Below are 25,551 nucleotides of genomic sequence, written 5' to 3' on the forward strand. Positions count from 1 at the left end.
TTGCTTTTATTGCCCCTCATTATTCCCATAACTCAAATAACTTTCTGATAAAAGTAACTGTGAAAAAGAATACGGAATGGAATGCATAATTTAGAGTTCTTCGTAAGAAGTTTGTAGTATGAAAAGGATATTATAACATGAATGAGCACAACAGAAAAAAACAGAGAAAAACACTTAACGGCTACAATTTAAGGGAGTTACGCATTTACTAAACGTTAACTCCGGTTAATCACTAATCAATAAAATGGGATAAAACGATTGCATTAAAATACGATAGGTTCCGGGATATGAAGAACATGAAGTCGGCTTCTCTTCGAAGATCCCAAAGTTAATTAATTGAAACTAAGCGAGAGCGCATATTGTACACGTATTCAGTTATTTGCAATATTTTTAATTTGAAAAGTATTGAATGCAGTGTAAATTCCAAAGATAGAGATCAACAGATTCATCAACCCATTTCGGATAGTTTCAAATAGACTATTTACACTAAACAGAAAAAATATTCATTTCTTGACCAGGTTCCTGAGAAACACTGCTGACTAAGATCTCATTTTAACAAAATGATCCTTTTTCATGAAGCTTTTTTGAAATGGAAATTGATACCTTTAAACACATTCTCTTCAAATGCCCTAAATTAAACAGGAACACACTTATCCATCTGGGTTACTTGGTACTGTTACAATATATGGAATTATACAAATTCGTTAAAGATGTTCACGTTAATTAAAAGTCTAATGATCGGTTCAAATAACTGTGATTGATAAAATAAAAATGAGGGTTGTATAAAGTATGTAGTACTGCTTAAACAGATAACAACATATCCGCATCAGAGATCTGTACTGAGTCCTCAACACTTGAGTCATATTCAAATATTGGCTCATGCATTAAACTAAAAGTATTTACACTTACCTACCTATACTCTTCTTCTATATTCTTAAGCTGGAAAAATGATTGGTATTCATTTGTTATCAATCACTGTGTATTCATCTCCGGACCCAAAGATCAGCAGAGCTATGGTGGGTATCAGTAAAAATTCATTAGAATTTCGAATGGGGCGTTTATCGACGCATTATCTTGATACATGTGTTTGTAAAGCACCGTGGTCTTATGCACCATATTTAGCGTGTGCATGTACCTACGCTAGTCAGGACTGTTACTGTATGTGACTCATTAATATTTATACGTGTTACATATATGGAGTAAGTGATTTGTAGGTTATTTATGAGTATTTTAAGTCAGACAAGAGAAAGAGAATTTACATTGATATTTTTTGGTGAGTATTATTAGAAAAATGTAATTTAGTTCTGCTCTATTGAATTAACTGAAGGAAAGTATCATATCAGCTGTCATACATTGCTTCAATAAATAATATATAACAAAAATAATGTGTTTTTTAGTGAATGTTTAATAATATTTTAACTTCTTTCACTCTCATTTCTTGTGCTCTTAGAATTTATTTAAAATCTGCTATGCGATTTTATTTTCGAATTTCAGTCTAATTTGTTTTCGTAAATTGAGGACACACACTCATGCTGTTATCTGTTTAAGTAAAGAGACTACTATGCCCTCTGAATAAGCAAAGTTAAACCCATATCCATTATCTCATAAACCAAACGGCAGAGTTTTTATTTAATTTTTTATTTATTTTTGGCTTGAATGGGATATAATACTTTAGAAAGAAGCAAATTTCGACGCTTCGCAGGACATGTGTTGTATTTTATTTTCATTATTAATTTTATTGATATTAAAATTTTTTATTAATACTTAAATTTATCAAAAGTCTTGACTCAAATGGATTTAATGCCAATTAAATTAGTGATTTTCAACTTTGATTGCATCAGAGTATTTAACATTTCAATTATTTAAGGTTATTATTTCTAAAAGTGTACTAAAGCAGAATTTATGGTTAATAATAAATGCTTGATTTCCATAGAAATCGTAAATATCCTTAAATGTATAATCATTACAAAACATTCAAGTGACCGCAATTTTATTTAAATTTTAATGCATATTTTAATCTTTTTTGTATGCCATACGCATACGCATAAAAAAAAGGATTAAAATTTTATATTAATATTTGTTCGTAGTTTTTACTATTTACTGTATTTTTTATGTACTGAAAATACCTAATTAATTTGATTTTCGTTCTGTGTACATAAAACCTAATTAAGTTTTATTCAAATTAAATGAAAAATCATAGTCGTTGCTAATATTTATTCACTAAAATCGCCTAAAACGATTTTTATGCAAATAATTTATTAGCAATAATGAATTCGCAACTTGTGCTAAAAAATTGGGTTTTGAAACAATTATTTGCATTTTTATACTTTTTCACTGAAAAGCTTAAAACTTCAATTAAAATTCCAAATGAGCTCATAAAGCTCAAATTAATTGCGTACGGAAAAACGTTGTAATTATCAAAGTTCGTGAAAATTTTGTTGCAAATTTTAGTTTATCGAAATAATAAGGTAAAAGCAGGAATTTAATTATATATTAAAACTACTGCAAATACTGAATACTGCAAAAAAATTTGGAATAAAATTAAAATTAAAAAAAAAAAAAAAAAAAATTAAAATTGCACATTTGTATTGACGAATACAATCAATTGAAATTAAAATTATCTACAATAGTTTAATGCAAATATGTCATTAAATAATTATGGGCGTGCTTTTTTATAACCTAGTTCAGATGAAATACTCAATCAATTTTAGTTAGCTGAAAAAGTAGAATTGATTGACCCAATGTTTGGGACTTCCAAAGTGAGCAGAATCCGCAAAAGTTATCCACGAACGGAGCAAATCTACTCATATGTTTTTAGAAAAACCGGTCATGTCGCAACTGCACCACTTGAACAGCATAGAATGGTCAATTTAAAGTGGTACACAGCTATTTATTCGCCGGATGTTTTTAAAGAATTAAAGAGAACCAACCATCGAAAGAAGATCATCCCCCAACACGACAATACGAACTCCAATACATCAGCTCAAATATGAATTTTTAGCATTTAAAACATTGATTTGATGGGTTATTCACCATACAGTCTTTACCTGGCACCCAATAACTTCTTTTTGTTCCCAAACTTGAAGAAAAATATGCGTGTCCATGCGTTGTTTTATGTTTTAATAGGCCGTTAAGATCTCCAACTCTCCCCTACGATAGATCTGTAACTATGATACTATAGGACTTTGATACGATAGAATTTTGATCAAACTTTATTTCTAAGAAATTTGTTTATTTACATCTGTCTTAGGCTCATCAATAATCAGTTCTAAATATTGTAAAATATTAATAAACAGTGGTCTTTGGAAATATTTAACGGTTTAAGAACCCATATACAATTTTTAGATTTGTTAGGTTTATTAGGTTTGAATATTCATAATTAGTGGTGATATTTGGAAATATTTAAAGATTTAATAGTCCGTATATAATTTTTTAGTCAGGGTTTGAACAATTTTTGTGTATTTGAAATTGATTTTCTATAGTATGAAAAATACTATTTATGAAAAAAGGAAACTTTTTTATAAGCACTTTAATGGCGTTTTCGATTGGTAAATCTGGATTAAATCTACATTTACTCTCGATCTGTCAAATTTTGTTGCCTATTCGAACATTTTAAAGGTAATCTACACAAATGGTAGTCGTGTTAGTAAACATTTATATTTATTATATAAACATATGTCGAATCAAATCACACTTTGTGCAGTCTCATAAAATAATTGTTAATTTCAGAGCAATCTTACTACTCTGGCAAAATGAATAGAGTATCAAGTGTTATACATTTTGCTCGAGAGTTATAAATTGCAAATGATAATTGCACTAAAAGTGAATTTAGATTGAAGAAGTTACCCCGGATTTAATAATCGAAAAGTGGTGGCCTTGTAATCCCAAAAAGCCCACTTAAGCACAAATAATGGCCCATTGTGGTCAGTATACATTTAACGCCGAAGAAAGGTAACGACTCCCCTATTAGGTAAAGGAAAACCAACCTGACAGTTCTATGAACTTGGCTAGGTCCCTAACATTACAGGATGACAACTCAGTCAGGTCAATTAGAAAAGGAGATCCAAGGGTTTTTAATCTTCTTCTGGCTAGGGAAGGGCACTGACACATGAGATGTAGTACAGTCTCCTCCTCATCCTCAGAATCACAACCTCGACAAAAGTCATTAAAGGGGAGACCCAGTCTCATAGCGTGCCTTCCTATTAAACAGTGTCAATCAATTGGGACAATCAAATCATTTTTTTGAATATAATGTGATATATAATATATTTTAATATATTATATATCACATTATATGATTATTAAATCAAATCATTTTTAATTTATAATATATTTCAATAAATAATTTTTTAAAAAAGTATTGTTGTAGTTCACAACTTTTTGAAGACCTCTTTATGAAATATATTAGTTTCTATTAAACATAATAGTCACTTCCGTCTTAAAAATGACTTTAATTTACAACTTATTTTCATAATATATTTAATTTTAAAATAATTTGATCATAGTATTATATAAGCAAATTATATCTAATAAATTTTTAATATTTTATAGCACTCAAAATAACGCATAACATTAAAACCCTATATTAAAACTCTAAAAACAATATAATAAAGTTTAAAATAAAATATATGTATTGCAAATAAAATGTCCTTAAAAGACAATTTATTTAAATTTTATTAAAAATTTCAAGGCATATGACCAACATATTTTGTGATTGAATTGTACAGTTTTTTACAACCGCAACACAGCACAGTTTTATCTTTCAATCTGGAACCTAAAAAATGAATATTTTTATAATAACAATAACAATCGTTATAAATCAAATATTATGGCACATTGTTCCTCAATGTCGTTTGGCGAAGTTGGCCCTAACTGTGAAAAAATTACTTAAGCTGCGGATATGTGGTAGTCATTCAGCGTTTCCAACACATCCAACACATCCAACGCATCCAGTGTACATCCAGCATTCCCTTAGATACACTTTTCACTTTAGAGTTTTCAACGCATCCACCACAGAGCAGAGCAGCATTCCGTATGCCGTTTGTGTAACGATTTAATGACATGGGAAATGCTCGTACATCAACTTCTCTATCTTTATTTGAGGTTGGGCACAAAGCACTGTGATGGGCAAACTTTTTATTATGACACAATTTAAAATTGATTTTTTAATGTGCCGTAGAAATATTAAATTCACTCTTATAAATTAAGTTTAATGGGAGTGACAGCGCACAGGTGGGAGTTAGAATATTTCAGATTTTTTTTTTTTGATGTACATAAAGAAAAATCGCAACAAATATCCGTGTATATAAATTTAATATGAATTCATAAGTGCAAATGAAAGATAACAGCAAATAAATCAGTTAATTTTTTTTCATACTATATTAAAAAAAAAATTAATTGTGCTTATCTGTGATAATAATAACATAAAAAAGTATCACAGGCTGTGGGATATTAAGGGTATCGGAAAATAGTGGAGTGAAGTGAAAGTGCTGAAGTATAGCAACAGCTATAATTAAGGGAGTTTTATATAGCGTGATTAAAACATTAATGATAAGATTTATGAAGTTTTTAAAGTGAGATATGGTAAGATAAATAAAAAATAATTATTTAAAATTAAATGCTATTTTTTCTATAACAATAATTAACCTATTGCTGCTAATGTTAAATGTGAATTTAGCAATATAAGCAAAAATACAAGTTTAATTTACTATTATAGAGACTTTAATAAAAGCAGCAATTTTGAAAATTAAATTTATTTTCACTAAAAACATTTGTGATGAATATCTAACCGCAGAGATAACGCAAATGTAAAATAATGAATTACAATATTTATATAAATAATGAAAAATATATAGTTCAATTCAGGCAGATAAGAGTTATTTGATTAAGGACCTTGTTGAAAATCAGCATTTTTCAAAATAAAAAGTGTTATTATCAAAATATTAAATTGAATTTAACAAGAAAAGCATAAATTAATAGACACAATTTTATTCATAAAAGCTCTTTGTCAATTTATATATAAACATTGAATAACACAAGTAATGTAACCAACAACTTTATGCTACCAGTCACTAGTAGGTGGAATAGCTAAACTATTGCTGTATATAACAATAAATTTTTTGGAATAACACAAGTCTTACTAAAAGCATCAAGAGATATATTATGAAAAAAACAGTAATTACTTGCCGCAGCATAGCAAAATCAACCGCTTTTCAAACAGAATTTCCATATTTTGGTAAAATAATATCCAAATTAGGCAGCGAATATTAGTATTGGTTTGGATGGACATAAATAATCATGATCGGACAGTGTGCAGGAAGTAGAAGCAGTGGTCATCCAAAACTAAGATGGATAGATGGAGTTGACTAGGATACAAGAGATTTAAGTTTGAGATGTTGGAGAGCGAAAGTGAGAGATCGAGACGAATGGAGGTGTATACTACAGCAAGCAAAGATCCGTGAAGGGTTGTCTAGCCAATGGTGATCATGATGATAGACATAAATATATGACTATACCCTATAAATATATTTGACATATTTTATTCTTTTATTTGTGATCAAAAATATTATAGAGTAATTTATTAACGAGCTCATTGGTCATTTAAATAGAAATAAAACAAAATAAAAGAAACTATAATTTGTTATTTATATTTAAAAATTATTTATATTTTATTAAAATATTTTTGCAATATTTTGACTATCTTCAATTTTCCTGAAGATGACTATCGAAGATAGTCGAAATATTGAAAAAAAAATTTTAATACCTAAAATATTAAATTGTTTTTAAATATAAATAACTTTTATTTTTTTTTATTTCTGTTTTTTTATTACTATATAATATTTTTGTTTACAAATAAAAGAATAAAATTTATATACATACCATAAACATATATATCTGACATATATATCTTTAGTATATTTTATTTTTGCGACTTTATATTAGTTTCAACAATTAAGTATATTAATTCACCCGAATTTGAGTTGGCTATTATGAATCATCGTAGAGGTTATATCTCACATTAGAGATTGATATTAAGAAAATAGAACTTTTCAGTCAAAAATATTTTTAGGAGGAAATATTCGCAAAATGTAAAGATATTGATGTAAGAAGAAAACTTAACAAGCTTATTTAGATGAGTGCAGTTTTTAAAAACACAAACAAAACTTTTTTTAAAAAAAATATATATACATATAGATCACTATTATATTTAAATCTAAATGTGTTTTTTAAATAAAGAATATTCCATGGAATAAATAATACTAGTATAAGATTATTTAGCTATTTAGATGAACTTTTTTTGTAAAGAATTGGGAGTTTTAAAGAAAGTGCAGAAGATGAATTAAATCGATTAAAAATATTACAAATTGTAGCTTCGCTCTAATACGAATCTTTTCTTTTTGAAAATAAAGATTATTTTTTTAATAAAATACTCCATGTGTAAATATAATATATTTAATTTTATTTACAGAAATTTTGAAGACACATAAGTTTTACAGTGCTAACATATGTATGTAATCCTGAGGTTAAAATGATTCATTAATTGGTATAACCAACAATCAATAATTTACTGAAGCATCCAAAAAATAGTTTTATAGTTACCATTTTCATATAATAGACATATATATACTCATTTTATTAACAGGATTTGGAAACAATACTTTTTATTACTAAATTTCATTTTTAAAGTCAAAAAAATATTTTCTTTAAATTATTTTTCAATAGAAAGTTTTTTATTTTTTTAAGAAAAATTGTAAAATAATTTTTTTTTTTGGAAATTCTATAATTAGTACTTAACAAAATTATTTTACGAGCTTTGTATAATACAGGAAGTCACTGTCGTTGCCAATTTGTTCCCTTGTAGCCCTTGGGTTCTATAATCAATAAAAACACTAAAGTTTTAATTGCTACTATACGCAGAGCGCTAAAAATGCCTCGCACATTGGCGCTTGCGATGCACTTTTTAAAAATGCGCTCTAGAACTACCGATTTAAGTGCCAAACGTGTTGATTTAAAATGCATTTAATGCGCTTCGAGCACATTAAAATATATAAAGTAATTAGATAAATAAATGAAATCCTACATATGTGTAGTAATTAAAGTAACAAAACTTAGCAAGAACGCTAAGTGTATGGTATATGACTATGCCCCGTTGGAACTACAGATTTGCTATACCCATATCTTTAATTTAACACTTGCAAAAATTATTGCCTGTAGCGACCCGAATTTACAGTTTGTTTCACAACTTTGTACTATTGCAACTTCACTTCAAAGATTTTTTGTAGATACAATGGTCTTTAGGTAGTTATTTGTGGATATTCATTGACCCAGATGCAACAGTTCAGTTTGTTGATATATCTGCTAAACGATTAATAAACCATATCACAAAAGAAAATTTTCCACAAAAAAGCGTCGGTATTTTTGTTTTCATGATTCAGATAGTTTATAAAGATCAAAACAAGAAATAAATAATCCAAGTTCCCAAAGAGATATAAATTTAGAAAGTTGTGCTTATCCAATCAATTTTATCCTATGCCTTGGGTGTGGTAAGAGATTTGATAAAGCACGTCGTAAAGAACCACAATTTACAGTAAATTTTGCAAAGATAAGATAAGACAGATAGGGTACCGTCTTCGACTACAAATGATCTTTTGTTTTGCCATAGACCTTAATCGAACAGATGATATTCCGCCTTTCGAATGAAAGCCAAAATGTCAACCGTTGGGAAGTTTCTAATGTCAGAAGGGGAAAGTAATTCCCGACCCAGTGATATTGTCCTTTCCCATTCATCAATAGATGATAAGACTAAAGTAATAAAATATATTCTACATAGCTGATGTACAAATTAGAGTTTAGATTCGAAGACAAGTATTGCCAATTGTGTTATCGGTAAAATTGAAAAGAGGATTCGAAATATACTATGTTGTCTTCAATATACCTATTCTTTTAAATCAATACCACTATTCACATAATTCAATGCAGTGCATTGCTTCGCATTGTAAAAAGCAACAAGCCTTTTTAAAAATCAGCGAATATTTGTAATTCAACGAATAGACTTGTTGATACCTTAATATGAGCTATTCGCTGCAAATCTCTTGCCCGAATATCTCTTATCTCTTTGTTGCTATTTTGCATTGTTACTGATCGTGAGGAACACTTTTTTTTATCGAAATTAATAATTATTTATTATTCATAAAAAAATTTTAACTCGTGACTTTAAATTGGTGTTTGCACAAGGATTGCGATTAATTTTTAATATAGTATTGTATCAGGCTACTTGGTTAATTATTACTTATACCATAAGTAGAGATAAGTAAAATACTATTTTTATAAGTAAAGAGGTATATCGAAAAGTAGTGAATTACAACAACAAAAATTCATTTTTATATTATTTTAATTAATTGAATTTTTTGCTGACCATACAGCTGTTTCGAGTATTGCCAAATACTCATCATTAGTGGTCTTAGAAGTAATGCTTGTATTTAATTATTCGTAAATAATTTTTTTAGACTACAAGTACCAGGTATCGAACTCTTGTTCTGCCAAATTTGAAGCTCAGAGTCAGCGTTCATTAACCAACTGACCCAAAGCCGTACTTGACTTGATGTTCACAACTTTTTTCTGGAACTTTGTTAATTTGCTGTGAGAGTTTTATTAATAAATTGCTGTGTTATATTAGAATGAAATCATAAACCAGCTGCAGAATAATTGAATTAATTAACTATATTTTTATTTTTTAATTGTTAAATTTCAGTACTATACTGTTTGTAGGGGCATTATTGTTATAAATAAAAATTTAGAGAAACTTTATTATTTTATTTGGTTTTGACTTTTATTTGGTTTTCAATATTTTGAGTTTAACCTGAAGTCGTCTTCAGGAAACTGACGGTTTTATATCATAACATTTGATTCTAATTTTATTTACATTTATATATTAAAATGATATACTAAAATATTGCCGTTTTTTTTTGATAATAATAAAATAATAATAAATGACAAAGTCGGCTTCAGGAAACTAACGATTTTATATCATAACATTTGATTCGTGTTTTATTTATTTAATATATAAATTAATATATTAAAATATATCATGGCCGTTTTTTTTTGATAATAATAAAATAATAATAAATAATAAAGTCGTCTTCAGGAAACTGACGATTATATATCATAACATGTTTTATTTATATTAAAGTGATATGGTAATATACTAGGAGGATAGCGTTAAATATCTTGGCATCACGTTGGACAAACGATTCATATGGCTTAAACATGTTTAACTGAAAAGGATAAGTTGTGCCAATTCTTCATTACCTTCAGAAATGAAAATTTCAATGCTAAGAACAGGAAACTGATATATAACCAAAAAATTCGTCCGTCACTTCTATATGGATGTGTAGCGTTTAGCAAAGCTTCAAACACTACTATTCGCCAGTTAGAAATTGCACAAAGCCAGGCTCTGAGAAGACTTTGCAAAGTGACATCCTGGGACCTCAAGATTGATCCCATCAAAAAATACATAAAGGATAGAGCCCTGAAAATATTTACGAAAACTGATAGACTTGCCAATACCGCGTTATCAAATCTCAGAATAATTTCAGGCTCCTCGGGGAGGTATGCAAATCTGAGGTCAGTTATTGTTTAGTCTGATGAAATGATAAACAATAATCCAATCAAGGCGTAAAGAGGGGTTTTAAAAATACCTCGAGTTAAGAAAGAGTAAAAGTGCTCAATTGCACTGGCTCAAATAGCTTCAACATAATAATATATTAAAATATATCATAGACGTTTTTTTTTGTTTATTATAATTTTTTGAATATATATGGTTTCATAAAAAATGCTTATATTATATATGTATATGAATGTCATTACCATTTAAATTAATATTATTATGAATATATTCATTATACAATGCCTACATTATAGACATTCCTGTCTACTTAACTTATTATTTTTTATATTTGAAAGGGAGTATAACTTTTTTAATCCAGCCGCAACTGTTTAACCGTGAATATATCTCATAATTGGCTTTAAGTTTAATTTAATTTAAATATTAATGTATTGCTGTGTGCATGTTCGTGTGTATGTGTGTATGTTATATGAATTACATATGTAAAGTATAATGATTTAATGCACAACAAACAAAATTAAATTACATGATATCGCAGTTTAGTGGAGAAGTGAGTTTTTAATTTACTCGTTTCAAGTGCTTACAAAAGCAATTCATAAAAATACATGAGTGCATATTAAAAAGTTTTCAGTTTTCAGTGCTTAGCGTTCAGTGTTCAGTATTCAGTGTTCACTGTTCACTGTTTACAGTATAGGATTCAGTATTCAGTACTCAGCATTTTTAAGTGAAACTAAATTTGCATAGTATATGGTATATAGTATGGGTATGAGTATGAGTACGAATACGAGTTTTATATTTTCATTCGTTTAGTTATTTTCATTTTCGCAGAGTTCCTAAAAGCTTTTAATCTTTGGTATATTTCAATTAGTGGCACACATTTTTCCATTTATTCATTCATTCACGTTTTTGCCTTACTCGTACTGGAATAAATGTCCTTTTTGTGGTTATCAACGCAGACGTTAGCAGTCACGCAAATGTGCTGAAAAGGGCATACGGAAAAGAACTGCTTTAAATAAAAAATAAGAGAAGAATGTAAATAAAAAATAGCACAAGAATAAGTCCAGGAGGATAAAAAATTTATATTTGCTTAGTTTCGTTAGATCCGTTGAGTGCCATTTATGGCGGCATTAGTGTGTTGCGGTTAAGCACAGATCCCTTAACAGTACGTGAACTACTCTACTACTCATGCTTACGTATAAATGTGCATACATATATCAAAGCGAAAGTCCGCTTGTTTAAATATACAAAAAAAAAACAAGAAAAAACAAGAAATATTGTATAAATGTAGGTTTGTGTGTGAAATACTGTTTATGAAAAACACATTAAATCCTTACTTATCAAAACGCAATCAGCTTAAATAGTGTTGCGGTCTCTCCTTGTATGAAACCAAAATTGATATGAAATGATATCCTTTCTATCCTTTAGTAATTCGACACGCACTCACGCACAATACTACACACACTATACGTATAGAGTTAAAGTCTAAGCCCTTGAGCATATAAACTTACTGATTTTACACAACTTTCTTAGGCTAACGACTTCTTATGATTTCATACCGACCCACCGACCGACCAACCGACCGACCGACAGATATGGTATAGACAGACGTATGCGACGAAGAAGCAACAAAAGGACAACTTACGGACTTAACACGACACTATGCAAACATACTCTTTACACATGTGATTTTGCACTTTCAGCAGTTTCCAAACAATATTTCATATATTCGCCACACAATGGAAATAAACAACGAAAAGGATTAATAAATTCCAATGTTCCTCAACGCATGAATTTTAACCCTTTAAGCCTTTTTAAAGCCACGCAAACTAATGTTGATAACTAACCGGAAATAGTTGTCAGCACTCAAGTGATAGCAGCATTGTGTTTCTAGTGTCATTAGAGTACATTCAAGTGTTCGCGTTCTTCGTTGGGGAACCTCTACCTGTACGCTCCGCCGTCAAAGGATAATGAATAAGCAATTATAATACAATTAAAAACAATTGTTTAGTTAGTAGTTTGTATACGGAGGATGAACGCGCTTGGACGGAGTTAATAATTATAAATTTTTATTGTTAATTTTTAATGTTTTTTATTTGTATTTCTTAAATACAAATGTATTTTTGTTGATATTTCTGAAATATTATTATACTTTTTGTTTTTGTGAACGATAGAAATGTAAAAATTTTAAAGCACAAAATCCAAACAAAAATTTTAAAATAACGGCAACAGACAGAACCGGAAATTAAATTTTGTAGTGTTGAAAAGGAGTTGCACGGAGTTCGTTTATAGGCTTGCGTTGTCGACCGCCAACTACGAAGTATTGCAATAGACTAAATTATGCAAAGCACGAGTATCCTGCAATATGTGTGGTCGCAAGGATACATTTATACAATTCTTGTTTACATAACATATTCACCATTGTGGGCACATGCGCATCTAAGCCACTCATTATGCAGCGCATGCCGGTCTCCAATTGAGCCATCCTGTCAATGCAACGCATTGCTACTAGGACAACAAAGGAGCCAAATTCTGTTACAATGTTTGTTGCATTGCAAATGCTCGTATATTTCCTACTCAAAACGGAAGTAATTCCCTTCAAGATAGCCTATAGTATTATGTGTAAAAATTTGCTGCTGGCAATTCCGCGTATTGTTGAGAATATTTTCATATTAAAGATGAGTTACTTACGTTCTTAGGTGTTTGTATGAAGCACTAACATGCAACTGTTGCGCATTTTTTTGTATTGTTTGAGTGACAATACATGCAGCATGTGGTGTGTGGCATGAAGGCCGCACATTTTGGGCGGAAAACCAAATTTTTATTGTTGACCCCCGAAATTACAAAACAAACTAAAATGATAAACAAAACATAAAAAGAAGAAGAAAAATCTAAATAAACTAGTTGATATAAATTTTTATTCGCGCTGCAGCTGGAAATAAAAGTTGAAAATTTAATGGCGATTAGTATTGTTGGCCATAATCGTTTGAATTTGAATATTACTTTTATGATTATATATTTTCTTTATTTTTTATTTTTGTAATTCATTTTAAAATAGCCAAATTAATGTATAAATGTGCCAATGGTACAAAGTAGAAAAAAATTTCAATAAGACAATTGACTTCGGAAATTTTATTAAAACAACAGAAAAATTTTTTCTGGCGGACCCCAGTCCGCCTCCTGTGCGCTTTCCGTATCTTTGCATATCATAAAAACTGATTTACTGTAAAATGTCTGTCAATTAAAATTTTAATGAAATAACTTTTAAAGTACCATTTTTTGCTCGGACATCAATAATGAACCATTCGGTTTGACTGACATTTAAAAAAAAATTAAAAAGAAATTCTTTTAAAAAAAAAGGTTGATTAAGTTTATTGAAAAAAAGCAATTTACTCTGACAGCCGATATAAGGGTTAATAAAAATTTGGGAGACATATTGTTAAAAAAAGGACATAATTATAATTAAAATGTCTTACAGTACTTAAAAATATTGTTATTCGATTTATTTGAAGTTGTGATATGACATGACCATGACTTTGTAATAAAAATTTTAAATTTTGGGTCTTTATATTTTTATTTAATTGTTTTAAAATAATAAATACAATCACATCAGTTGTACTTTATAACTTACTTGAAATTTGTGAAATTAATTAAATAAATATTGAATAAAAGCCATGTTTTTCTTTCATTTAAGTTTACATTTATACCTTTGAAGTGTAATTTGCATGAATATTTTTGCAGTTCTAGTAACAAACTTTAAAGTCTTATGAAAAGAAAGACCTCCTCAACTTCATCTGAAAAACAAAATGGTTTAACAGGGATAACAAGGGTTAGCAACTCACCGCTCCTGGCGAGTTGCATCACAATGGGCAACATAACCTCCGAGTGAAAGTGCTGAGAAGTGTCAACACGCATCTTCTGAACCTAACCTAACCATGATGAATACGCTTTTTGAAACATTGGGATCAAATTAGTGCCGAAACACTATAATCAAAAAATTGAATGAAAATATTTATAACTTTTAATATCTTCTAAGTCTAAAAACACATCAAAGTACTCTTCTACCGATATAATATACTTTTCCAACGTTTTTATCAACCTAGAAAACAATTTTAAAAGTCGATTTATGGAACTCTTAAATACCACAACGACTAATTTTTCATATTACAAGATGATAACAAGAAAAAATAAGTAGTTAATAATAAAAATATAAACAATAAATAAAAACACATTAAAAAACAAATAAAAAACATTAGTAACAATCTATTCAGGTCATGTCTTCTGCAGTTTATGGTCAACACAACCGAACTATAGAGTTTATTATATTAATAGAGTTGAAGAAATTGGATTAAATAGTGTTTGTGATGTTAGAAAAACAACCAACTAAAAATGTGAATATATAAGTATAGCTGATAAAATTGATTATGTGAAGCAAAGTTTGATTGAAGATGCAAACTGCCTTATATTTTATAAAACACTAGATATTTTGGCAGAGTAACAAGATTACCCTGAAATTAACAGCTGTTTTATATGACATACTATGTTCAGACAGACAAATTTCCAAATTTACAAATTTCGTAAAAATTGTTCACAAATCGAATGTTAAAAATTACCTAAAAATTGAATTTTGTATGGAAAAAAAACAACTTAATTTCGCTGAAACAAAATTTAAATTAAGATTTTTGTATGTCTAAACATAGTATTAACAGGTAAAGCATGATTTGATTCCATATTTGTAATTATGAATAATATAAATATCTACTAACACTGCTACAAATACGTTAGATTACTCCCAAATGTTATATTGGGCTATAAAATTTGACTGATCGGGAATAAACCTATATTTAATCAAAATTTATGACACCAAATTACTATAAGTAAATTACCATAAGTAAATTACTATATATTACTATAGAAGTGATTATTCATACTTTTCAAGAATATTGAACACATTTTGCTGTCAAGTACATTCGACTTAATCGAGTTGCATTTATTAAAGTAAGAACAATATATATATAAATATATTTTTATATATGTACGCAAGCGTAATACAAACTGCAAATCTTAAAAATGATGTAGTTAATGAAACTCACTTTCAACTTGTTTCATAAGGAGATAATATTATATTAAAATAAAAGGAAATTGTCCCACACCTAATAGTCCAAACAGAAATAGAGTATATATAGTAAAATTCTTGATGTACTTTAAAAAGTGCTACAAAGTTGCACAAGAACAAACAATCATTATTAATTTTTTTTAATGATCATAATTTTTCAGTATTCTGTATTATTCTGGGTTTAAAAATAAAAATGGAAGTAAAAACAGGTTAAGGTTTTAGCTAAAGTGTAATGTAGAAATGTAGTAAAGTAAAACGTACTCTTAATTTTTCCGTTTTGCAGATACTTTTTTCTACACATACAGAAATTTTGTTTTAAGTAAAAATCGTGATATATAACCTAATGATTTAAGACCCAACTTTTATTGTTACAAGACTTCACATACTTATTATCTTCAAGTAACTTATATTATGCGTCGATGATATCAAAATGTTTCTACAAATTTATTTATTTAGTTGTGAGTAAACATTAAAATCAGTTTTCAAGTTAACTAAGAATAAGGAATTGGTCAGCTAAGTCCACCATATTTTTACAAATTTAAAATTCGGTGCAAAACGTTTCGATAGTTATTAGAATTATCAAGCATAAGATTTAAAATTCTTACAAAATAATTACAATTATAAAGAGTTTATTAAAGATTGTTCAGGTAGCAAGCGGGTGTTATATAATGGGAGAGACTGGGTCTGACAACAATAGTATGTATATCAAAATAATCGGAAATCATGCCACGATTTAGTAGTCTAACACGAATCTTCTTTTATGTTTTTGGTTTTTAAAGTCCAAAAACTGTTAAGTCAACTTTGGGTTGTGTAATAGAACTACTACTTTTTTGTTAATTAATTAATTACTTAATTACAAAAATTTTTTTTTTCATTTTATTACTTAAATGATTTTAAAATATATTATTTTTGGTAGTTATTTAGTGTAAATACTATATGAATTAGTAAATTAACTTTAATTATATATTGAATGGATATTGTTAGATTTAAAAGAAGTCCAGTTCAAATACTACCTTAATCAGTGTGTTAACTTTAATTATATATTGACTTGATAAGCTTAGATTTAAAACAAGTCCTGTGTAAAGTTTCATTCGACTTGCTCATGAATTAAAAAACTTTAATATTAATAGATATAGGGACAAACAGACACTCATTGCTAAATCAATTCATATTCTCGTGTTAATATAAATGGTTTATAAATGGTTTATATAATTTTGGCACCTTCTCCACTATGAGACAACTATTTTATGTGTTCAGTTTTATGCGTACTATTATAAGGAGTTTAACTATTCGCAATTTATATATTGACTTAATTAAATTGTTTAAAATTGAAGTTAATATATTTGAAATTGGTTATTTCGCTTCATACACAATAAAATCATTTCCATCTACGGATTATAAATAGACTGTAATATAAATGTTGTCACTTCCATAGGGTATTCATGAACAATATATGCAATTAATATCTTTTAAAAAAATGTACATCAATCGGAAACTACAGCATACGTGAAGCGTTTTGTTTACAATAAACGCACGTGTTAACCACTTAAAGGATATAAGGCAATTGGCAACGATAAAACAGTGATTTGTTCCTTCTGATAAACCCCAGAGAAACACATTGCTACAAATCACTTTGTCGTTCCTCCACAGCGAACTTTACGTAAGTGCGTTTCGTAAGTCTGCCGAAGTTCTAACTGCAATAAAATTTAAGCTGAAATACAATAAAAATGTAATAACAGAAAAAATCACAGACTGTGCTCAGCAAAAAAACGCCAGAGTGCATTATTCCGTGATAACAGGCCACTAATCTACCCTAAATTCAGTTGAACACACTTATCTGTAGAGTAAACACTCATCGCACCCACTTAATGAGCCTTTTGACGCGTGGAATTCGCAAGCGAACGAAGGTAGTCTGTTGGGCAATCCAACATACTACCACCGTCCCCCAATGCAGTTTAAACATGGTACAGCCTCACAAACCATTGCATTAGTTGTTATTAAAAAAAGGCTTCGACACATGTACACAATACACACACAGCAGCTGTGCGCTGAGACATTTGTAGTTGTGCATAAATCCTCTTGAACCGGAAGACTACAAAGTGTGAAAATTCACACCAACCCTCTCCTGACTTGTGCTATAATCTAAAAAAGATGCAGTAAAGCAAAAACAACTGTGGAAGTAATGACAAAAAATGAAGGGCAGAGTAAACTTACGAGTTGAGCACACTTCAAATGCACAAGCTCACGACCTGCTATGTTCAGACGTATGTCGGGAATGATATATGTAACAGCACCAACAAATAGTATCAAATCACAAATACAAACGTAAACCAAATCGGAATGAAATGTTGAAGCGAAATCGTTTAATGCGAAATGTAAACAAAGCTAGCACGTGACCAAAAATCCCATATCTGTTGCAGAAGGACGTCAGAAATGACGGAAGTATATGCAACAACCACAAGAATAAGAATGCAAGCATACCACCATGGTCCTTTAGACGAAAGGCTGCTTCGAACACAATGCCCACAGGACAAAACAAACTTAATAAAAATAAGTGCAAGGAAAAAGTGTAAAAATAATCCTGAACAAAGGAAATGAAAACGTATTCAAACTGTTGGACATGACAAGGCAATTACGCGAGGACAGCAGTAAATTGATTTTTGCCACGTCGATTAAAAGTGCTTTCGTCAATCTCTGCTAGACAATAGACTGTACGTAGATGTTCAATATGGACTGCTCATCACTATAACGTTTACTTATCTAATTTAAAAAAACAGTTTTATTAGTGGTTTATTATGGGATTATTTATTCATTAACAATATTTGCATTTTTATAACTTAGTTTTGAAATGTGAAAAAAATAACGTATTAATAGGGGCTAGAGGTTGATCTATAACATCTATATAGACCAATTTAATATCTGCACAAATAAAACTAAGGGAAAAAGAATAATCGTATATAATTATTGTCATATCAGATAAGATTTTAATATAGTAAGAAATAAATAATATGTTCATTGATAAGTACTTAGGCAAGAATACCCTGTTATAATACCATATGATTACAGATCGCAGTCTATAGATTTACTCATTTAAGCCATTTAATCGTTATCGTAAAAAGTAGTAAACTTATTGGATCCATATCAGTAATATATATACAAAGAATAGAGAAACTGTTCAGTTAAATGATTTCTTAGGATGTATTTATGATACGTTGATCAAAAGCATACAAAAATTTCAAACTGTGAACTTAATTTAGGTGGTTATTTTCACTATAGAGGTGGGATGGATGCAATAGAAGAATTGAATGATCTTCATACTATCTGAATGATTAGTACTTGAAAAGTTCTCCGTTCGATCAGATACAGAGTAAGGAGTTTTTATGTAGTACAAAAAAATAGATATACAACCGAAATTTTATTAGTTCTTTTTTCAGTTTCTCATTGATTGACATCAAGTGTTTGGTAATGTTAATAGTTAAAAGGTTGACAGTACACCATAAACGTGGCTCTATTATCCTAACAAGTAAACTGACAAATATTATTGTCAGCGCCGAAAATGTCGACAAAATGTAATAAGTAGTATTGGATGATATTAGAATAAATTTTACATAGTTTGCGGAGCTGTAGGTGCTGTTGTTGACCCTTTTTTTTTGCACAAAGATTTATACACAAGAATATATAACGTGATGCCAACGGTTTTGACCCAATATTATACTTCAGAAACCATAGAATCAACAATTCAGTGCATTGATAGGGCAACCGAACCCCGAAAATGTAAGGGCTAAGCTGTCAACCGGTAAATGTATGGCTAATATTTTATAGAATGGAAATTACAGCTTCAAAAATTGTGTTACAATATTATTATAACATCACTGGACAAACAAATTCTCTTATTTACTAGACTTTAATCCCACTAAATATACTTTTTTTTTGAAATATGAATACTTTGGTTGTAAAACAGAAATTTTCACCAGATGATTTTTAAAATCGGCTTTAATAAATATATTGAAAATTTGAACACTATCTACAATTCAGAAAGTTTAAGGAAGTTTTAAAAATTTTTTAAAAATTTTAAAATTTTTTCCTTCTATGGTGCATAAATTTCAAACACTTCTTTTAAGCATCAACTGATATTGTTAAAGAATTTAAGTGCATTGATATGTTTGATTATATATGATCTGTTCTAAACGATTTTAGTACAAGGAAATAGCTTGTTTTATGAAAAACCTATTTTAATTATATCTGTTTAGGTTTCTTATAAACTATTACTATCTGTATATTTTAAACATAACATAGAATAGAGAGTTTAAATAATGTTTCTTTTGTTTTTTGGTGGTGAAGAAGTGGAATGCCTTATACGCCGTCAGACCGACCGTCCTCGGAATAGTGTGCCTGACTCCCTTACATTAATATGTAGTATACAGACTAAAACACTACCTCCTTGACAAGATTTATTTCTTCTAGGTACTACTTTCGGATTGCTTCGAGGAGAGTCTCTTTTATGTTGGCATTTTGAGCTATACTTCTATGATTTTCGATCTGCGTACAGACCTTTACTTTTTCACGACGTTTTCTTGATATCTCCATTATTTATCACCCGAATTTCGGATTCTCCTTTTTAGGTTCAATTTCTTCATTTTCAGGACTTAAATCATATATGACTCTATCATTTGCCAGTTCTCTGGATTAATTCTCATCTTTTCCGCTATATTTTCGGGATCTATTCGTCCAATCTGGGTTATTATCTTTTCTCTAAATGTAAGCCACCTATTACAGTAAAAGAAGGTGTGCTTTACGTCGTCCCTGTCTTCGTCTTCACCATAAAAGTAATCTGGTAGATCCGCATTTCCTATGTGGTACAGGTAGTTACAAAAATAATCACGTCCGGTCAACATCTAAGTGAGATTTCTGTCTCCCAATTTACGTTTGAGCTAAGTGATTATATTTGGTGTCAGTCTAGCTGTCCATCTTCTTTGAGTGCTATTGTTTTATCTTTGTTGCCACATTTCGATGATTTGCTCCTAATCTTCTCTTGCTATTTATTGAATATAATAGTCGGACATTTTTGTTTTGTGTACTTTTGGCAATCCTTTGATTGAAAATCAATTGAAGTTACATCTGCTATTACAAAAACTGCTTGAAATGACATAGCGCAATACGCAGATGTGATACGTAGAGCTGCTCTCCTATCCGCTACTATTTATATGTAGATAGTTATAATTTAGATAGTTATGGTAATACTAACAAAAATATTAAAAAAAAATTTATAATTATGGATTTCTCCTCATAGAAATAATTACAGATCTGTGACCAAACTTTACGATTCATCTATAAAATGTTTTTCTTAGTTTTTTATTGTTGCCACATTAAAACTTTACAACCAACTTAAGTTTTTTATGTTAAGTAAATTTGAAATTCGCAATATTTTCAGTTATATGAATTCCGATATTTTCACAAATAACCAATATATACTTTTTTACATATCCAAATATAAATTATTGTGGCACTTCTTATAAGTTCTCTATATTTTACAAAAAATTCTGCCAATTTAAAATGCACGGTCACATCCTCAATATTAATGTCTGCCTGTCTGTCTGACTATACTTTACAATGTTGACCTTCCCTTTTTTTTAATTTTTTAAATTAAATGAAAAACGAAAAAAACTATTGTATCCTTGTAGATATTTGCTGATATTTATAATACAATTTCCAACAGTAATAGTTCAACATTTTTGGAATAGTTCCAATAATTTGTAAATTTTCTTAATTACAGGCACTTATAGTTATTTACGAGCGCATCCAGAACTCATATAAACTACAGATTATGTACTTTAAAAGCAGTTTTTCACCCTTTGTTCTCTTTATTTTCCTAAAAGGATGAATGAACTGAAAGTTAATAAAGCAGTAAAAATAAAAATATTTAATAACCTTTAAGAAACCTCACAAAACTCCCTTTTGTTGCTTTAACATATCAAATGCGAGTTATGTGTAATCTTACATGGCGCAATATCATGATTCAGATATCGCACTTCACATTTTTTATGGAAGAAATTATGAAGTTTCAAAGATAATAATGCGCCAACACTTCATACTTGGCATTAATTCAAATCAGAGTTGAATGCCGTACAGACTGTGTGCCAACTTTCTTCGAATGAATTTTGGAATAAAAATTATTTTTTCGAGTCCCATACCCATTGATAAGAATACACTAAGAAAAATTATAGGAATCAGTAAATATGGATATTTTAAGATTGTTTTTGTAACTCATTTTGTTTGAGTTATTTATTAAAATTTTCTTGGTTTTTTATTTAATGTTAAAATTGTTTAATCTTACCTAACCTAAATTAGTCCATTCAGGTTAATCTAGTCTGAAGTAGACCAAGTTGGTTTGTATACGATTTATGTATGATGAATCCGTCTCTAAGTCTATTGCATCTATTACTAAGGATCTTGTTGTAAAAATCTTAGTGATTGAGTTGTCCTATGCATAGAGAAAAACCTAGGTTAAGTTGGGTTTAAAAACGAATCTGTGACAGACTCTACGTACATTAGCCGCGATTTTTTCTTGAGTTGTACTCAAGGCTCAGGCTACATAAGTAACTATATAAATAAATAATAATAAATACGGAAAAAATTTTCAAAAAACTATGACATGAAATGGTGGGAACGATATCGGCTATCTGGGCATGCGGATTTGACAACGGGTTTAAGTAGAGGACGTTATTTATAACAAATGTTTTTACTACGTTTAATGCTGAGATAACTTACTTCCCGAAAAGAACTAATGAAAACTACACACAATACTCACTAACTATTGTATCCAATTTTTATATTGATTTCACTAACAACAGGTAATAACAAGAAGACGTGTGAGATGGCAAGGGTACATATTATTGGTGTTTTTCACACAATAATTACCAACATAGGAGACCAATATCTCTACTACGGATTGGTACTATATTGATGTATAGCGTGACGGATTCAGTCGTATTAGAAGAATGTCTAAAACTAAAATCGGTGGTCAAATGAGTATTTCAAAAGTTTCTGACTTAGTTTTATGCTAGACTAAATTAATCTACATGTCTGAAGTCTACAAACCGCAGTTTTCAAAATTGATAATACGTTAGTATATAAGGTCCATATGACTTCTATAGTAATGTTTTCATTAATGAACTCGTATAAGTGCTGAAGAATACTAAAAATTGGTACATGAATAGAGTAGTAGATTAAATAGTGTCGAAAAATACACTATTGTAGTTTTTTAATGGTTTTTCTCGAGTTTTTGTTTTGTTTCTAGAGTTATTCAACTTATGTGTTAGAAGTCTGAAAGCACGGTATTTGAAAATTGATAAGAACATCATTGAACACAAGACTTGGAAGGTTACCTCGGCTGTCTTTCTATTTAAGTACTTGAAATAGACACTATGTTTCTATGGCGAGTTTCTAAACGTAATTGAAACTTTGTTGATGAGAAATAGAAACCAGAACATAAATAGAGTAGTATTTTAAATACTGTTAGAAAATATACTTTTTTAGTTATTTAATGGGTTTCTAGCTATTGTCATTTGAAAGCGATAAAATTCTGATACTCGCATTGATTGTTTTAAACGCAATGCGTACATTTTTTACTGTGTATAAATTTCTATAGTATTTCATTTTTTCTATTTCATAGACAAAAATAACATAATAAATATGAAATTATGAAATGAGTTGATGTTATTATTTCCACAATTGCTGATACTTTATTTTTGCGACAACTTCGTTATGCTTTTGCGAGTACCAAGCCAAAACGCGTCAAAAATCACAAGTAAATTGTTTAGTACTCAAGCAAACTTAACCGCACCGAGGGTGTCAACAATGACACAAAACTTCTACTAAAGTTGACAAACTTATCAGGAAGAGCATAAAAACTGTAAAATAGAAAACTAAAAAAAAGACTACAAATTGAAAGTACATATATTTTATAGAGCCAAGTACGAGTACTCATGTCACATAACATACATAAAATGGATGTGAAAGAAGAAAAATACTACGCCCAATTGTCGTTACTTGGTGAACTCGAAAGAACTGAGTATTGGAGTAGTGGAGTATAGAAGAATTGAAGTAATGGTGGCGGCATGTATCCAACGATGCGGGAGCATTAAAGTAAATGAAGCGTAACGCTTTGTTTTCCTTTGATTTAGTTTTATGAGTCTACATCGGATGTAATTGAATTATGCAAGTTGGCGCCATCTCCGGCAACAGACGACTTTATTAGCATTCGATCATAATAATATATTTCGTCTTACATACACACACACAGGCACTGAAATATACACGTGAGTAAAGGAAGGCGCAACTAGGAGTATAAAGCAGTTGGAATGGTGTGGAATAGTAGCTTTGCTCCTTTTTGTGCCACACATTGCACATGTTCCGCATTTCTCTCTACAACAGGATATCTACATGGATACGCTTTTTAGTAATGATATTTGAATTTTAGATGCTTGAGAAACATAGGAAATGAGTTGGAAAATATGTCTGCGGTTTCTCTTTACACTTTTGCCATTTCGAAAGGCAAAAACTGTCAACATGTAAAATGTCAAAAATATCAAAAAACTGCAAAACTAATGAACTAAGAAAAACACAATTTAATAACGACAAATTATGCATTAAAAATTTTAGATTGAAAAGCGTACGAGTCCTGCTAACAAGCTTTCGCTTTTATTTGATTCCCCAGGGCGTGCATGAAAAATCGATTTGTCAAATATGAAACTATTCCAGTAAACCAATAATTAATATGTTTCCGTAAGAGTTGCCATTGTCAAGGGATCACAAAATTCAGCAATCAATCAGTCAGTCGCTCTATCGGTCTCTGCAAAAGCGTTACAATTTGTTTGGTTTCGTAAGTGCTGAGACAAAGTGGTGGCAGGGCAATATGTCAAATTCACAGGTTTACAGTTTCAGCATTTCATTATAAAAAGGGTGGGTGACATCATTGCATAATAAACAACCACCCTCATACTGGGTTCATATAAACGCCCGTTGCCCGTGTCCAATTACTTTCAGATTACTTGCCTCATTTTTATTTATTTGATTTTCTCTTCCGTTTTACGTGAATTCTGTCACACAAAACTTCAAAAGCGCCAATACACAAATCACAATCCAAACACTGGTTGCTAGGTAAATATTTCAATTCTCTAGTTGAATTTCGCATAACTCATCCTGGGAGGCACAATAGTATCGAATATCAAGAGTATCGATGAAAGTGCGTGAGATGCGTACATCAACAAAGTCTTATACACAAACCGAATCAATGGCAATAGCAATTGGAAAAAATACTACAGTAATTGTTAACACAGCCCCAAAAGGCTTTTGGCAAACAAAACTGAGGCTAACTAATAACTACTGGCTGGTTCAGTGGTCAACTACGGTTTGATATTGCAGCGAGGCTTCGGCAACAGTTTTTGTTTTGCTGCTGTTAAATGTCGTACATGACTGCAAAATGCATGGATGAACGCCTTGGCACACGGATTGCATATCAAATGCTTAACTGACCAATTGGGTCATGCATGCAATTACGACCAGGCACAACGTTGTGCACATTAGTGCTATTTTTTCAGTAGTTGCTCCTGGCTTTCGTCCTTATGAATGAGTCTGTCAGTTCATTGAAGCTGTCGAAATATCTCACGTTTGTCGTACGTGATCAAAGTTTTCAAAACCTGACTGCCTGCTTTTTTTGCTAGATTATGTGTGTTTATACGCGAAGTCATACAACTTTTATACTGAGCGATGGCTTAACAATTTTGCTTGGCAAAAACTTTCAACGTGCAAGTTA

General features: G+C 29.9%; 1 protein-coding gene across 1 annotated transcript in view; it reads right to left on the bottom strand.

The window, feature by feature from the left end:
• Nucleotides 1-12,064, bottom strand: part of LOC119680591 (tyrosine-protein kinase Dnt) — an 85,441-nt gene extending 73,377 nt beyond the window's left edge. The window contains exon 1 of the mRNA XM_038093496.1: nt 11,959-12,064. The gene's annotated coding sequence lies outside the window, so the exon portion shown is untranslated. The remainder of the gene's footprint in view (nt 1-11,958) is intronic.
• Nucleotides 12,065-25,551: the final 13,487 nt, after the last annotated feature.

The sequence above is a fragment of the Teleopsis dalmanni genome, chromosome 2, assembly GCF_002237135.1.
Source record: "Teleopsis dalmanni isolate 2A chromosome 2, ASM223713v2, whole genome shotgun sequence".
Lineage (NCBI taxonomy): Eukaryota > Metazoa > Arthropoda > Insecta > Diptera > Diopsidae > Teleopsis > Teleopsis dalmanni.